Raw genomic sequence first — 17,375 nt, 5'->3', positions numbered from 1 at the left:
CACACACATACACACTTCGAGCTAGGTACTACTTCAGCACCATAGTTTACTGTTACTGTTACCTGTTTTTGCTGAAGAAGCATACTTTGGTTCAGACCTGCTTGTAGAGTCATCCATATTGGATTATTTTTCCTCACAACTTTAGATATATTGGATGACAAACCTGACAAATGGCCCCCAACCCTGCTCTAATATATCCAAGCTTCAAAAATAAGTTTTGCCTTTACATTTAAAGTATACCTGTCATGATATTTCTGTCCTGGTTCAGAAAGTACTGATTAAAGACAAAGCCAGGATCTTCTTTCTTTAAAAGTAAGTCAGTAACACCAGTCCCTTTAACTTCAAAGCTGAACTCTAGGGATAATTTAAACTTACAATAGGTATAGGGAGTCAGGGAATTAGGTTGTACCTGGAATCATGCCAGATAAATCTGGTTATGTGCCAAGCCTTAGACGTCCAAACAAATGGACTCTATGGTATAATCAAAAGGATAAAATAAGAAGAGAAGAGAAAAGAAGGCCTTTTTAAGCACAAAGAGAAGATTGATATTTTTAAAAATATATAATTGCTTTTATTAGTCCAGTTTAAAAATAATATCTACCGTAATTGGTGCACAAGTAAACCATGATATAAAAACAAAACATATGCAGTTGTTTTATATGGTACTAAAGATTAGTTTAGAACTATGGAGATCATTTACAAACTTGTGTGAGTAATCAGGGTCAAATAGCGAGTCTCATCCCAAAGCGTTTCACCTAAGAAGGCTTCCTCTGGATTTTTTTAAAGGCCAACAGACCCACACTATAATAAATTAAAATATAGTGGTTACATTATCATATTCAGTCAATTAAGCAAGGCTAACAAATTAAAACTATTTTTTTTTACAGATAATCATGAGTTCTAATACAATAAATTGTCAGAGATATATACAATATGCTCTTAATACAAGGCTTCTTAGTAGTATATTTCACTGTACCAATGTATAGTATAAATATTCAAGATTTTGCTATATGTTAATGCAAATAAGTACAAATATGAAGTATGCAACATACATATCAAAGCCCAAATAAATCAAATTTTGTCTATTATAGGATATATGTTCTTCAAATATATTAAGATATAGAAGAAAGCACTATTACTGTTTGGATGTTGTAGGATAAATTATAAATAAATAAAGTGGTCAAAAAATGTTTATAACTGATCATCAGTTTATAACTGATTTTTCAATTCACTAAACTTGCACTGGCTGCTTTACAAAGATTACTAATTTAAGGGGGTAAAAGAATAGAAAAGAAGGTGGTGTTATAGAGGTAATTTACTGTAGGTCTAAAGCTGCATACACACTTGCAATATTAGTCGTTGGAAAGGATCTTTCCCGATCCTTTCCAATGACTAGCACTCCACGATGCATGAACGAGTGCTGTACATACAGCACCAATCTGCTCTATGCAGAGCACTAGGATCGTTAGTCGTCCCTTGCATTAGGATCGTTAGTCGTCCATCGTCTGTGGATCCACCAGGACAGTCGTTCGGACAATGGACGACTGGCGCTGTACACATATTGGCCCTGAGCTGATTATTGGGCGAGAACGGTTGGACGTGTGTACGTAGCTTAAGAGAAACAAGTAATGTAAGAACACTTCTTACTTGCTTTGATGTATTCCAACAAAAGCTCTCCAACAAGTATTCAAGAAAGGGGTGTATTATGGAGAGTCATGGAATGAGAATAGGGTCTAAAGATTCAATTGAAGAGTACAAGTAAATTATTGTGTTTAATTGTGTCCCATAAACTGGACATATTGGAATATTTTTTGTAAAAGGTATATATGTATATATCATATTAAATTGGTTATCCCAAAATTGGGGACAAACTCTCTTACCTGTATGACATTTTAGGATTGTAACAATTAAGATTATTATTATTATTATTATTATTATTATTATTAATAAACAGGATTTATATAGCGCCAACATATTACGCAGCGCTGTACATTAAATAGGGATTGCAAATGACAGACTTATACAGACAGTGATACAGGAGGAGAGGACCCTGCCCCGAAGAGCTTACAATCTAGTAGGTGGGGGAATTTCACACGCAATAGGATGGAAGATATGTAGTGGTGGGAAGTAGTGGTGGTTTCAATTGACAGAAGAAGACGGGTGGGCAAGTTTGAAAAAATGGGTTTTGAGTGCTCTTTTAAATGAGCTGAAAGTAGGAGCAAGCCGAATAGGAGGAGGAAGACCATTCCAGAGAGTTGGGGCAGCTCTAGAGAAGTCTTGTAACCGTGCGTGTGATGAGGTTATGAGTGAGGAAGTCACTAGTAGGTCATTGGAGGAGCGGAGAGAGCGGCAGGGGGAGTATTTTTTAACTATGTCAGAAATGTAAGTGGGACAATAACTGTGTAGGGATTTGAAGGCAAAGCACAGGAGCTTGAATTTGACTCTCAGGTGAAATGGAAGCCAATGGAGAGAACTACAAAGAGATGCAGCAGAAGAGAAATGGTGGGAAGGATGGATGAGTCTGGCTGCAGCATTTATAATAGATTGTAGAGGAGAGAGTCGGGTTAGTGGAATACCAGAGAGGAGGAGGTTACAGTAGTCCAGACAGGAGATGATAAGAGCATGCACAAGGAGTTTGGTGGTCTCTGGGGACAGGTAGGGGCGGATTTTGGCGATGTTGCATAGGTGAAAGTGACAGGACCTGGAAATGTTCTGAATATGGGGGGTAAATGAGAGGGCCAAGTCAAAGGTGACACCAAGACAACGTGCCTGAGGGGAGGGCCGAATAACAGTGGTATAACAGTTAGATATATGTCAGGGGGAAATGTGGAATTTGAGGGGGGGATGATGATGAGTTCTGTTTTATCCAGGTTGAGTTTCAGAAATCGGTCAGACATCCATGATGAGATGGCTGACAGGCAGCATGAGACCTTATACAGGACTGAGGGAGACAGGTCAGGGGTGGGCAGATAAATTTGAGTGTCATCAGCATACAGATGGTACTGTAAGCCAAAGGAGGATATGAGACTACCCAGAGAGGAGGTGTACAGAGAAAAGAGAACCGGTCCAAGGACTGACCCTTGGGGAACACCAACAGGGAGGAGAGTGGGTGAGGAGGAGTTACCATTGAAAGAAACTTGAAAGGAGCGGTCAGACAGATAGGAAGCAAACCAAGAGAGAGCAGTGTCACTGATACCAATGGAGTGCATGATTTGTATTAGAAGGGGGTGATCAACAGTGTCAAAAGCAGAGGAAAGATCAAGAAGAAGGAGCAGGGAAAAGTTGCCTTGTGACTTAGTTCTGATGAGGTCATTGGTCACTTTACTAAGGGCTGTTTCAGTGGAATGGGCAGCTCTAAAACCAGACTGGAGGGGGTCAAGGAGAGAGTTGGTGCTCAGGTAATGGGTGAGTCTTTTGTTGACAAGATTATTGGGTATTAGTTGTCCATGAGGTTATTAATAGAACTGAAAGCTTGGAAAGTAATATAGCTTCAAACTGTCAGTCCATTAGAAAGATAGTTAATGGAGGTATGTGATTAAAGTACATCTTGTTATATACAAAATAAATCATAAGTGATCCAAGAAAAGAGAGTTGTACTTACATACATGGAAAGTATATGGGGTTAAGAGGTTTTAAAGATGAGATAATGAAGGGGTTAATTAAGTGAGTTCATAAAGGAGAAATGAACTCTTCTCTATGTGCCTAAAAAAAACCCTTCTTTTCTCTCCTCTTTTCTTCTTATCATTTTCATAATTTAAACTTACCACTCTGCAAGGTTTAAATGCCTGTTAAGGTCTTAGGTACTGGAAGAAAAGGATTTTTACTTACCTTATCCCTTTACTCTCCTGGCAGCCAGCTCACTGCACTTTCTTATGAAGCTTCAGGTTGTTGGTGAGCTCTCTGCATTTTCACTTACAATGTAATACAATGCATACAATGCTTGTGACCACTGAACAGACTTCCCTAGGATATGTACACATGTTAGATTTCTGTTGTTGAAATTCCTGATCATTTTCCGTGACAGTAGAAGGAGAAGAGTGAGTATGCAATTCTGATTCATATAAAGGAGAAGGGGAAGACAAGGGAAGGGTTACAGTGGTCACTCCTGCTCAGTCAGGGCAGGTCAATAAATGGCATTGGGAAACTTTAATATTTTTACCATTATTATTAATAAACAGTATTTATATAGTGCCAACATATGACACAGAGCTGTACATTAAATAGGGGTTGCAAACTGACAGATACAAACAGGAGACAGGAGGGGGAAACCCTTCCCAGAAGAGCTTACAATTTAGGAAGAGGAAACAATAGCTCACAGTAGGAGGATAGGACTGTAGTACACGTGCTGGATTTTTGTCCAAGACAATCGCAATCATTTGTCTCGGGCAACAGTTATCTAGCATGTATATGTAGCCTTAGAGAATACGTTTAAGGGTACCGGTCACACAAGTAGAAGAGCCTGCAGGAGTGCGGGACCAAGGTAAGATAAAAGACTTGAAAGGCCCCCTAGACCTAAGGGAGCATTAACCATTGCATTATGGGTCAGCCACCCTGCAAGGGTACTTTTTATTTGTTCCTGAAGTTTGACTTTAAGAATACCAATAAAGAGGGAAATAATTACCCATTTTTTTTTTTCTGCCTTCTACAATGGTCAGGCTAAGGCGGAAGTTAATTATACAATTAACATGTAAAGTAATTTAGCTGACAATCCTAATTGAGCAATCAGCCAGTACATGGCAAATAAATCACAACACTATTCTAAGTAATGACGCTGCTAATTGTAATGTATTTCTGGTTAGAAATTAGGACATGTAAATCAGTCTATGTTGTACGCCCCCCTTTAGTGACACCGCTATCTGTCCTTCTGGTCTTCCTGACTGCCTATCCTTGCAAGGGAGGTTGGACCAGAGAAGATTAGTGTGAATTTATTACAACCACAGCATTGTGAGCAATCCAACCTATGAAAGATAAAAAAATAAAATGTGGTTTAGTTACCTTTAAAACCATTTCTGCGTATGTGGAACATATGTTAAACAAACATGTTGAACACATACCTGCACATATATGCAGTGCTTGGTTTGCACTATGCCAATATTCAGGTCAGAGTAATGTTCTGTTTTACATAGGGGTTGCATGCATTGCCGGTTCTCCAACACTTCTGAATGCTTTTAGAAAAAATGATACAGTTAGTCTTACATCATAATTATTCAAGTAACTGAAACACAGAACTCAGAAAACTGAATCCATGGAAAACTAATTTTGTGCATTTAAAGTCTAGTGATTCATAATAGGAGTTTATATATAGCAGCTATCAAGATATCATAGTGAACCTGTTCTACAGAATTTTTATTATCCCAGAAATATGTCTATATGACTAAAGATTATAAGGTCATCAAATACAAAGTACTCAAAATGTAACTTGGAAGTAGAAGTTATATTTCCCTGACCCTGCGAGAGATGTTAGAGCTAAGTGCAGAGTCAAACAAATTGGTAGCAATTAATTTAGTAGGAGAGATTCTCAGAAAAAGGACATAGAAATTGTCTCAGTGGCTATGAAAGTTAATCAGTGACTTCCTGAACCTTTGCTTTGGCAGAAATAGTATAGCTTCACTTTATTTACTAAGCAAAGCTAACATAACCATGTAGTACTAAGCTAATAAATCAACCCTAATGAGTGTGTGTACATTTCAGCTTGAGCTCACTCTCAGCTCCCCGTAGCTCATATAGGCTTTGTGAACCACCATATCATTCCCCAAAAAAAAAAACACACATGGTACTTTATAAACTAGTCTTGTCTGAATGATCCAAAACAATAGGAAGACGTAATTGTGTGGGGTGAATCCAACATATTCATCACAATTTAAACCTAAATTGTATTATTTTACTGTCACATCGAGTAATAAAGCTGAACTCGGTAAAGGTATATAAACAAAAAACTAAAAAAACTATTATCACATGTTTTTAAAATGCAACAAAGAACTTAGTTGGTGTTGGTCTCCATAATCCCCTGTACAGCAGCGCTTGGGCTGGGCAAAAACAAAGGGGTGGCACTAAGCGCCAATCAGAGGTACAATTTGCAAATATAGTGACAGGCAACATGATGCTGCTTATCCTTCATTGTCCAATCACAGGCTGTGACGGGAGAGGTGACCAAGTTGCTTTCCTTAACTCCAGTGGGGAAAAGTCAGGTCAGAAGTTGGCGCTTCGATCTGGCATGCCTGTGTATATCTCAGGACTGAATACACATTTATACAAATCCTTTCGGTGTATTTAGGTTTTTTTCTACAGTGTATATTTAAAGGAAAACTATATATATATATATATATATATATATATATAGTATATATATTCCTTTAAATATATTTTATTCATTTATGTCATTTTATTTGTATAAAATCTTATAGAAGACACATTAATACGTGTTTCTGTAACTCTAAGGGGACTAGTTATAAATAAATGAATCTGACATTCACATGGACACATGGAAGATTCTCCACCAGAGAATATTTGGTGAATGTCAGATTCCTTGCTTTATAAATAGACACCTAAAAGTTATGGGCCAGCCAAGCAGTAGCTGATCACTTGTGAAATATGGTAACCTGGGATGGATTTCTTTTTGCTAGCAAATGTTTTAAATCCTTGACCAGATACATTTGAGGTTTGCTGGATCACCCAGCTTCACTTATGAAAGTGTATGCTCTCCAGCCTTGGAGAGCTGTAATAAATCAGGCTCTCTGTGGCAGCAGAGAAGTAAAGTTTTGTAGTTAGCAGACTCCAAAGCACCACCTGCTTCTTGTACATGGAAAATAACAACATTCCTACATAATTTGGATGAAAATAAATAATTTTTTGGATCATTTGAGAGAGCTAAAAAAATATAAAACAGAATATGTAAAAAGCACTAAACAATATACATTCCCTTTAATTACAGAATAAGAGGATTGAGGGACCCTAATAATCTGTATCTTTCAGCACTGATCCTTTAAGAGCTTTTTGTTATTCTGATTCTACAGAAAGATTTAAAAATAAGGATCACAGACTGTTCCTTATCCAGGCAATGAGACTGATGAGTCTGAGTTTAAATATAGAGAAGTCTTTCTCTCTGATCAGGGTCAGCAGTCAGCTATTCTGTCCAACATGCTTTATTAAACACCATTTCACTTTCATAACAGTAAATTAGATGTAATTGGTAGCAGGTGGGGTTTTAATCTTACTGTCAATAGGTTGTACTGTCTTCTATCCCTCAATTTACTGCTACAGGCAGAATGCAAGTAGCTCAACACAGATTTACCCAGGGTGTTTGTGTTGTGTATCGAGCACTTATCATATATGTGTTATTGTAGCAATGTGAGCAGATACCCCAAGTCCAGCTTTATAAACTGACTACAGTAACATCAGGGCTACAGTAAGTAAAAAAGGTAAAGACAAAGTACAGGGGTCTTTGGGGTTATTGTTTTAATGATACAGTATTCTCAGAAATACAATACACATTGTCAGGATTCTTACATTTGTAAGAAATCCAAAAGGGCCACCCAAAATGAAGCTAAACAGTACATAACTACTTAATGATAATAAGTCCGATAGTGATCCGAAGGTCCAGACTGTAACCTGGAGGTCTGTAGTTCGCAAACATGTACGTAAGTACCCGACGCATTTCGCCCGTTGTAGGCTTCCTCATGGGTAGTAATACGTTTGGTAGAACAGTGCTAGTGGTATAATACAAACAACATAGCATCACCATAGATTACAGTCTGGACTTCTGGAATCACTATCGGATTTATTATCTTTGAGTAGTTGTGTACTGTTTAGCGCCATCTTGGTGGCCCTTTTGGATTTCTTACAAATGTAAGAATCCTGACAATGTGTATTGTATTTCTGAGAATACTGTATCATTAATACAATACCCTTGCCTAATAAAACCCCTGTACTTTTACCTTTTTTACTTATTAAGTTTGAGGCTTGGCAAGCACGTAATTGCAAAGATATTTTGCTGTAAACACCGTCTTCCACTGGTACCTGTCTGCTGTTGTATCAGTGCTACAGTACATTACTGTCATATATCTCTGGTCTTTCACAGATGCTGGTCGTACGTTGGACGGGTAGGTGGTGCCCAGGAACTGTCCCTCATGAAACCCAAATGTCTACATTGGGGTATAATACAACATGAGCTGCTACATTCCTTGGGCTTCCAGCATGAGCAGTGTCGCAGTGACCGAGACAAGTACATCCGCATCAACTGGGGAAACATCAGCCAAGGTACATATTGGTGAGCTACTTGCTATAACTTAAAAAGGCCAACCTATACATATACTGTGGACAGTATGGTGAGCTTCCATTCTCCTTGTTGGATTTTCCTAATGTATTTCATAGTATGGAGAATGTTACAAGAGGAGCTAGACACACAAAGGTCAGGGAAGGAACACCTAAAAGTCTTCAGGGGTCAGGAACAGAATCAGAAATTATTGCAAGGGCATTCTGCTGTTGGCATAAGTTTTAGGGGCCAACTCAGACCACTGAATTTGAAACAAAAACTATCTTTTAAGCTGAACAGCTTCTTTTTCCTGCCCTCTGCATATGATTTTGTGCAAACCTGAGTTAAGAACAAACCTACAGTTTCTCGTATGTAACCCAGGGACTACCTGTAGTCTACCTGTCCTTCAAATCCTTCAAGTTTGTGCCAACTCCAGAAATGTAGTAATAACAAGAAAATGAGACAGAAAAAGCAGGGTTTTTCTAGTTGCAAATGTAAGTATAATAAATTGTGGTAAATCATATAAAGCACAGATTACTGTGTAACATATATTTACAAGATGATATTGATGGTTCCCATTCACAACTTCCTAAGAAGTATGACCTAATGACTATACAGAGGATGCCTGCTTGTAAGAATCGCAAACAATAAACAAGAGAAAAATGGCCGTAACCTGACGCATTTCGCCTGATGACTTCCTCAGGAGATTTGTGGAGAGCGTTAAAAACTGTAGCGGGTTTTAGAATATTTTAAAAGGGATACCTCACAGGTGAACATAAGTACATATCCACATAACTGTCTGATACATGATGTTTAGAAAAGTGTCCAATGATGTGCAGAGTTTGCCAGACAGAGGCACTGTAGCATAGTAAATAAATCAGCTCATCATGTTTTTCCTGTCTTATTTTCTTATACTTTTGTTCCTCTACAATGAGTGAATAATGATAGGTTAGAAGACTGGGACCAAATCTATGTAAGACTAGCTGTACCACTGTAGTATGGTACTCCTATTGGGCTGATTTATTACATACACTTTCACCAATGAAGCTGGGTATTCTGGCAAACCTGAAATGGATCTTGTCCAGTATTTAAAGCATTTGCTAACAAATGAAATCTATTCCAGGTTTGCTGGATCACCCAGATCCACTGTGGGGGGGGGGGGGGGGCTTTAATAAATCAGGCCCATTGTGTCACCCCCTAAACTTATCACTCAGATCAGCCTGTATTTGGCTGTTCATGGGAACTTTCGGAGGTTATGTTGGTGGACATTCTTTTTAAATTCTGCAAAAAGCAAATACGCATGTGTATGCTAAAGAGGGCTATCTTTGCCTTGCTTTGACTGCATTTCCACCACACTTTAATAGAATATGCAGCCTACAAAGAAATGCAACACAGAATAGTTAGCAGCCTCTTAACTGCCATATCTACTAGATTGTAAGCTCTTCAGGGCAGGGTTCTCTTCTCCTGTATCACTGTCTGTATTCGTCTGTCATTTGCAACCTCTATTCAATGTACAGTGCTGCTTAATATGTTTGCGCTATATAATACCTGTTTATTAATAATAATTATATTAAAAATAATAATATTTACTGCCTTATTGGACTTAATATGATTTTGCTGAGCTGTATTTGATGTGCGTTCCCAACAAATGTCAAACACAGGAAAACAACATGACTTTTTTTTCGTAATACCTTTTTCTTTACTGATAACTGACATGTTTATCAGCAGCCTAAATTTGATTTGCAAAGTTTACTCTCTCTGTTAAGTGAACTTCTGATCCAGTTTGTGTTGCCATAGAAACTTTAGAATTTCACTAATAACACATATTAGAATACAATTATAGAGCTGTGCATCACTGAACAAATAAAGCACAACTAAGAGCTAGTGACAGATGGTAAATCGACTACTGGAATCTTTGAAAAATACTAAAGTGGGGAAACCAAAATTACAACTTCACCCATATACCTGGTGTCACCAGAACAGGAAATGTAGTAAAATATCCTCAGTAAAATCACAGAGAACAAAAGATCTAACTTACTCAAATAAAAAAAAAATAATTACATGCCTTACAAATAAAAAAAAATAAAAATAATTACATGCATTACATGCCCATGCCCAGCTCAGCTTTGGTTGCCAGGATAGCTAGATAGCTCATAGTATAGATCCACTTTAATTTTTATCTAGGTTATTGTAACATATCAAACTCTGGGTAAAGAGCTGCACCTAGTGGATTTGTTTCAATACTGCAAGCAAAACTTATACCTAGACATTATTATTATTATTATTATTATTAAACAGGATTTATATAGCGCCAACATATTACGCAGCGCTGTACATTAAATAGGGATTGCAAATGACAGACTAATACAGACAGTGATACAGGAGGAGAGGACCCTGCCCCGAAGAGCTTACAATCTAGTAGGTGGGGGAATTTCACACACAAAGGATGTGAGATATGTAGTGTGGGAAGTAGTGATGGTTTCAAATGACAGAAGAAGCCGGGTAGGCAAGTTTGAAAAAATGGGTTTTGAGCGCTCTTTTAAATGAGCAGAAAGTAGGAGCAAGCCGAATAGGACGAGGAAGACCATTCCAGAGAGTTGGAGCAGCTCTAGAAAATTCTTGTATCCGTGCGTGTGATGAGGTTATGAGTGAGGAAGTCATTAGTAGGTCATTGGAGGAGCGGAGAGAGCGGCAAGGGGAGTATTTTTTAACCATGTCAGAGATGTAAGTGGGACAATAACTGTGTAGGGATTTCAAGGCAAAGCACAGGAGCTTAAATTTGATTCTAAGGTGAAAAGGAAGCCAATGGAGAGAACTACAAAGAGATGTAGCGGAGGAGGAGCGGAGGGAAGGATGGATGAGTCTGGCTGCAGCATTCATAATAGATTGTAGAGGAGAGAGTCGGGTTAGTGGAATACCAGCGAGAAGGATGTTACAGTAGTCCAGACGAGAAATGATAAGAGCATGTACAAGGAGTTTGGTGGTCTCAGGGGACAGATAGGGGTACAGGTAGACATTTGTAACACACCTGTACAGACAGAAATATAAATGCCAATAATAATGATCTTTGAAAAAATAATTATGTAGCTGTTTCTTGTTTTAGGACTTTGAGATACTGACCTAATGGAAGTACATAGATTAGAAAAGTCATAGTCAAGTCAAAGTTTTTAATTAAATACAATAATGCTGTCTAAGAAAGTGCCGAGCCAATGGGCATGATATATTAAAGCTCTCCAAGGCTGGAGAGGATACACTTTTATCAGTAAAGCTGGGTGATCCAGCAAACCTGGAATGGATTTCTTCAAAGTCATTTGATATTTGCTGACAAATGTTTTGAATCCTAGACCAGATCAGTTCCAGGTTTGCTGGATTACCCTGTTTCACTGATGAAAGTGTATCCTCTTCGGTCCTAAACATCAGGCCCAATAAATTAGCCTAATAGGCAGAAAAGGGAAAAAGGGATATTAAAGTAATTTAAAGTAAGTGGTATTATAACCAAGTTCTCACTCTTTAAATTATCAATACAGGTAGTGTACTCAATGCACTCAGACACTGTTATGGGTTTGTGTTCATGGGAAAAATCCTGTGTAGGTTTAGATAAATTCTTTATGCATTTTATGAGAGTTTCAGAAGCTTCTGAGTTAATTTAAACCTACAGAGGGTTCTCTTGTGATCTGCATCCTTTTATCCTACATTAACCTGTTTCAGGATGATATATGCATTCCCATTGACTCGTTTAAAAAAGCAGTTCTTGTTACTGCTTATACTTATATAGACCAAATCCTTCATAATCATGTGCAGTATTTATTTTATTAAATAATAAAATAAATATATATACATAGTAGACTCTTGACTATCCAGCCTAATGTGGCAGCAGGGTAGGCCAAATAACAAAAAAGGCGTATAGTCGGGAGTACCATTAATAAAGTACAATACCACACACACGGGCAGTGTTCCTCTCTCCGCACCCTCAGACATCTGCTCACAGTTCCGGAGAGCAGGCAGCAGCGGCGTCGCAACATGTGCCATGCAGAAGCACCACAGCAGTCGTCCGCCCGCGCCGCCCCGGCATTTTAGAATGAAGATTTTTTTTTTTCTCAGACTCCGTAGTAGGCTGGATTGTACAGAGGCTGAGTAGTCGCGAGCCAGATAGTCGAGATCCTACTGTATATACAATTTTAATTTGAACAGTCTCCCAGAGCCTCCAATAAGTAATTGGAACAGTGACCCATCAGTTGTCTATCATGCAGTTCACTTAAATAAGCAAAATGTCTTGGAGAACAAAGGCAAACATTAAACTGCAAAAGTTTTTTTTTCTCACATAACTTAGGTAGAACTCGATTTATTCTCAGATGCGAAAGAATGTGAATGTTAAATAGAATATGTCACCTTGGGTTTGACCAGCTTATTGGAGTCATCCAGGTAACAGGAAGTGTGTAAACTTCTGCTCTTCTTAGATCTAAGCAGCCAATAACCTACATTTGTCATTGAAGGATGGAGGGGGAGGAATGGACAGGCAAATGGTGCAGCTGAGTAATCCCAGGGAAGGTAAGTAGATCGATGTGGGTGTGCCATCAAGCAATGGTGCCACATTGCTGAGATCGGACAGCAATAGGAAATTGTGCTGTCCTATACCCATTATACACAGTAACTGAAGGTTTTCACATACAGCATATGATCCAGAAACTTCTTTAAGATTCAATGGCAGCCAATCATGTGACCAAATTCTTAGGCATCTGATCACATGTTTTCTGCTGAAAGGGAAAAATTACAAAAAGCAAAAGCCATGAGTTTCTCATTTAAATTTAGGTCTAGATAATGATATGGGATGATTTCAGGAGACTTTAAAACCAAAATACATCCAGATATTCGCTATAACCAACATAGGTCATGAATATCAGCGCAGCACCCAGCCTTTTACCCATCATATATATTTATGATATGGATATACACTCATCACATCAGCTGGTCCATGTTGTCACTATAGGTAACACAGTTAAGGTTTACATGGCCATGTAGCAATGAACTCTTACAAGTAGATTAATAATATTAACAGAATTATATATCACTAACATATTACGCAGCGCTTTACATTAAATAGGGGTTGCAAATAACAGACAGATACAGACAGTGACACAGGAGAAGCAGAGGACCCTGCCCCGAAGAGCTTACAATCTAAAAGGGGGGGGGGAGCAGCACACAATCAATCTCCATTAATGAAGGATGGCATCACCTGTGTTTATTCATCATCCAGGGTCAGTATCTAATCCTGGATTCTGGCTCAAAGATGACACAATTATATAAAGATGGATCACATTGTGATTCGATACAAAGTCTGGTAGTCACTTGGTAGAAGAGACTGATTAAATGCTTCTTTTTACATGCAGCTACACGTTTTATTTCAATCCAGGCAAAATCACTGGAAGTGATTTTCCATTATGTTTCTGGGATGAAGTAGCCAGCTATTGATCACCATCTCAATCAACGTTTAGGCAGCCTTCAAATGGACCAGAAAAGCCTGGAACCCACCAGATCATTACAGGAGCATATTTCATCATTGGATTTTGCCATTTTTTAGGGAGATGCCACCTCTCTCTACTATGACATGTAGTCACAAGACTACATGTCATAGTAAAGATAATAAAAACAAGAAATAACAAAGACAAGCTGGAAGTCACAGGGTGAGAATTAGATCACAGAAACAGCAAGTCCATCTAACAAGACAGTATAGAGTTTCCGGAAGGCTGTTTTGTCAAATGACATCTCCTCTGTGTTAAATGTCAAGCACATTTGCACTTAATTAGTTCTTCCTATATTTAAGTTGGCAGCACCTATAGTATATTTATAGATGTACTTGCAGTAAGTGGTAAAAATAGCATGAGGTGATGGATAATTATGAAAAGCAACGCAGTAACAAGACATATAACAGTCTGGATGTGTAAACTTTGTCTGGTGTAGAGGTGTGATAACGCCAGGCTCTGATATCTTGTCTTAAATTGCATCTCTTTGCTATACTTTGTGGTAGATAAAGGAGGAGGCAATATATTATGTATATTAACATGTGTAATAAAGAAATGTAAAATACCATGCTCCAAATTACATATGGCGCTCATCACTGTAGGGGTGGTCAGTTTTGTAAGACAGTTTTATGGAGACATAATCCTGCTACAAAGCATTGGTCAGACCACATCTGGAATATGCAGTCCAGTTTTGGGCCCCAGTTGACACAAAAGGACATTGTGGAATTGAAGAGAGTGCAGAGAAGAGCTAAACTAAACTAATAAAAGGAATGGAGGAGCTCAGCTATGAGGAGAGATTAGCTAGCTCTGGAGGAAAAGAAGTTTAAGCTCCGGATAAGGAAGGGATTCTTCACTGTAAGGTCTGTGAAAATGTGGAATTGGCTCCCTCAGGAAGTAGTTTCACCAAGTTTTATAGATTGCTTTAAGAAAAAGCTAGAAGCTTTCTAGAAGCACATAATATAACTGGGTATTAAGGCTTTAAAATAAAGATAACAGAGACCATTGATCTAGGGAACATTTGATTGCCTCAGGGATTTTCTTTCCCCTGTTTAAGCAAATTGTACACGGGTTATTTTTGCCTTCCTTTGGATCATCTATGTCCATGGGGTTTTATATCTGGGATATGTTTATTTCACTAGTGGTTGAACTTGATGTCTTTTACAACCTGACTTACTATGTAACTATAAAAAGCCATGTGCTGCTGGCTACAGTCCTCTTGGTGGTGCTGAACAAAAGGAAACAACTGGAAGATCAAACACTGCGGGAGTTGCACTGGTATATGAAACTGTGTTATAGGTTGGCACTAGCACCTTTAAAATCAAATCAATCTAATAATGATCAAGCGGTTGTCTTAGTAATAGGTGGCAAGGCATTAGCCATGTACCTGAAAGATTACAAAAAATCTCCTATATTGCATTGCTGCTTCTCAAACCTTTTTACTTAAATGGTTGCTTGGGCAACCTAGGCAAGAGAGCAGCTATATATACATGGGATTCCTGGCAGTAGCATCATTATCATTCTCTTTACATTGCTTTCTTTGGTGTTTATTATCCGTTAGCTATAAGGTGTTCTAAATTTAATGGCATGAATGTTATTCTATTTATTATTTCTTCCAGACAAGGAGCGTAACTTCTACAAAATGAGCACCCAAAACCTGGGGATGCCTTATGATTACCTGTCTGTTCTGCACTATGGCAAGTAAGTCAGTCATTTAACAAGGTCCATGCATTAAGCTATCTAAAAAGCCCAATAAATATAACCATATCACCATTTGTTTTCTTATAGGTACGCCTTTACCAATGATGCCGGAAAAGCTACCCTGGAACCCATTGGAGACCCCCATGCTGTGATTGGCCAGCGGGTTGGGTTGAGTTCTTTGGATGTTGTGAAGATAAACAAACTATATGGATGCAGTTAGGTTGAGAGATAATGAAAAGAATGGTATAGGATTGTAAATTCTGTAAGGCTTAGTCCACCCAGAACAGATATTTTCGTTTTTGGAACAATAATTTAGAAATTAGTTAAACTAAGAAATGTATTTTTGCAAAATGGTCAGGAATAAATGCATTTTCACAAAAACATCACTAAAAGTTCTTTTTCACCAAAATTACTGGAAGCAGAGTCAAAAGGAATCAAAAGAACCTGTGGGAGCATGGCAGAAACATGGACCAAACAACATATTTCTGTAAATTTTTTTTATTTTTGAGACATGTCTACATGGATCTCCTTCACACGCACAATCGTTTTGACAAAATTATGTATAATGGAATTGCAATGAATGTGAATTCACTGCATAGCTAAATGTATACAAACATACAAACATCTTTCACATTGTGACTATAAATGAATATATAGTGTATGTATATAGATATATGTATGCGTGTGTGTAGAGTCGTGATTTCCCAGCTTCTCTCAGTGGATTCTCCCTGGATCCTCCTTCTGATCTATATAAATGGCCTCAAGAAGTGGGGTTTGGTGCCAATGCACTGGGTTAGGGGAGTATTTTTGCCTTTGGCTATAGGTAACAGATCTTGAAATTATTCTTTGTGAATGATTGGGAGGAGTGTACCTTTGGATCTATGTAACGCAGGGCCTCTTCGATTGGATATATATAAATGAATTGTTAAATCTAAATCTGATGTTACATATTTTTGGAAAAAAACCTAAAGGTCTAATGGGGATGCAGTGCAGTTGGGCTAGCTGAGATGTTGAAAAGATTGTACAATCACATGGTAACTTGTAGCTTAACATATGCTACTGTACATATAGCGGTAAGTGTTCTGTATCTGTATAACTATCTGAATGGTGATCCCATTGCTCCAGGTCTTCCTGCAGTTTGAGAAGTTCAATGTTCAGCCTTCTTCAGCCTGCAGCCAAGCCTTTGTCACTGTATTTGATGGGATAAGCAGAGCTGCCCCAGTTATTATGCCTGGGACTTGTGGAAAAGTGCGCCCGCTTGGCCACATTGCCTCTGGGAAGCTTATGAGAATTGAATCTACCAACAGAGGGAGGGAACTCAGCTTTAAGGCAATATACAATACCAGTGAGTACAAAAACTATCCAATGAATTGTTCACAATCATATTTGTAAGTTGTAAGCTTGATTGGGCAGCATCCTCCTCTCTGTCTGTGTCACAGTTTGTACATGTATGTATGCAGGGCTGTCATCTGCACCCTTATTTATTGTACAACACTACATTATATGTTGGTGCTTATATTAATAAACAATAACAGGATTCTACAGCACTATGAAATAATCAGAAGCCTTCTGGTAAATCTAAATCCTTGCTGAATGACATTTAATTTTCTAAAACCCTGCATATAATATATCATTGCATTTTTTTCCTAAAATACTTGTATTAATTTTTTCATCCTTTGTGTCTATCCCCGTGCTGTTGATCTCCTGCAGCCTCCTTTAGCCACCTTATATCTACATATGCATTAGTACTAGCACCAGTTACACATCATTGTTCAGGAATGGCCTCCTAAAATTGATAGTTCAACCATGCCTATATAATGTGCACCTTCACTTCACTTCCATTGGACTCAACATATCCCAGTGAGGTGTCTTTGCACTGCAGGTAAAGTGGGTCAAAGGCTACCATT

At 38.2% G+C, this 17,375-nt stretch overlaps 1 pseudogene; it reads left to right on the top strand.

Moving 5' to 3' along the window:
* LOC140337746 (hatching enzyme 1.2-like) overlaps window positions 1-17,375 on the top strand; it is a 31,369-nt pseudogene that overhangs the window by 11,131 nt on the left and 2,863 nt on the right.

This window comes from Pyxicephalus adspersus, chromosome 9, assembly GCF_032062135.1.
Source record: "Pyxicephalus adspersus chromosome 9, UCB_Pads_2.0, whole genome shotgun sequence".
Classification (NCBI taxonomy): Eukaryota; Metazoa; Chordata; class Amphibia; order Anura; family Pyxicephalidae; genus Pyxicephalus; species Pyxicephalus adspersus.
This window is presented reverse-complemented; position numbering and strand designations above follow the sequence as displayed.